The sequence below is a fragment of the Vigna unguiculata genome, unplaced genomic scaffold (assembly GCF_037176805.1).
Source record: "Vigna unguiculata cultivar grain cowpea cultivar isolate G323 ecotype 2 unplaced genomic scaffold, ASM3717680v1 ptg000304l, whole genome shotgun sequence".
NCBI classification, from domain to species: domain Eukaryota; kingdom Viridiplantae; phylum Streptophyta; class Magnoliopsida; order Fabales; family Fabaceae; genus Vigna; species Vigna unguiculata.
Genome location: NW_028196939.1, coordinates 52501 through 53980, shown reverse-complemented (window position 1 = coordinate 53980; position 1480 = coordinate 52501).

Below are 1480 nucleotides of genomic sequence, written 5' to 3'. Positions count from 1 at the left end.
ATCTAGTATGGAATTCTGTTTACTCACTTGAAATTGAGTATCCGTTCCCCCTTTTCCTGCTAGGATAGGAAATCCTGTATTTTACATATCCATACGATTGAGTCCTTGGGTTTCCAAAATAGTGTAAAGTGCTTCGAATCATTGCTATTTGACTCGGACCTATTCTAAAAAAGTCGAGGCATTTCGAATTGTTTGTTGACACGGACAAAGTCAAGGAAAACCTTTGAAATTCTTTCCATATTGGACCTTGGACATATCATAGTTCCGAATCGAATTTCTTTAGAAAGAAAATCTTTTGTCTCATGGTAGCCTGCTCCAGTTCCCTTACGAAACTTTCGTTATTGGGTTAGCCATACACTTTACATGTTTCTAGCGATTCACATGGCATTTTCAAATGATACAAGTCTTGGATAAGAATCTACAACGCACTAGAACGCCCTTGTTGACGATCCTTTACTCCGACAGCATCTAGGGTTCCTCGAACAATGTGATATCTCACACCGGGTAAATCTTTAACCCTCCCCCCTCTTACTAGGACTACAGAATGTTCTTGTAAATTATGGCCAATACCGGGTATATAAGCAGTAATTTCAAATCCAGAGGTTAAGCGTACTCTGGCAACTTTACGTAAGGCAGAGTTTGGTTTTTTGGGTGTAATAGTGGAAAAGTTGACAGATAAGTCACCCTTACTGCCACTCTACAGAACCGTACATGAGATTTTCACTTCATATGGCTCCTCGTTCAATTTTTTTTGAAGTCATTGGATCCGTTTCCTAGTTCGGTTCGAGAATCTCTCCCCTTCTTCTATTCCGTTCCGAAGAGTAACTAGGACCAATTCAGTCACGTTTTCATGTTCCAATTGAACACTTTCCTTTTTATTATTCTCAAAGAAGAAGATTTTTTTCTTTCTTTTTACCAAACATATGTGGATCCAATCACGATCTTCTAATAAGAACAAGAAATCTTTCGCGATCAATCCTTTTGCCCCATTCTTCAATAATCAGAAAGATCCTTTTCAATCAAGTTTTCATTTTTTCGTTTGGAATCAGGACTCTTCTACTGCATTTTTATTTACTTTCTTTTTTTCTTTTCTTTCATCATTCGTTAACTCCCACAAGGTTTGGTCCTGTAGAATCTGACCCATTTCATCATTGAGCGAAAAGTACGAAAAAAATCAGATCGATTTTTCGATCAAAAGTACTATGTGAAATCCTCGGTTTTTTCCTCTTTCTCTATCCCTATCTCGTAGGTAGAGCGTTTGAATCAATAGAGAACCCTTTCTTCTGTATCTGGATGAATCGATATTATTACATTCCAATTCCTTCCCGATACCTCGGAACCGAATTGAATCCCAAATTGACGGGTTAGTGTGAGCTTATCCATGCGGTTATGCACCCTTCGAATAGGAATCTATTTTCTGAAAGATCCCAGCTTTCGTGCGTTGGTGGGTCTTCGAGATCCTTTCGATGACCTATGTTGT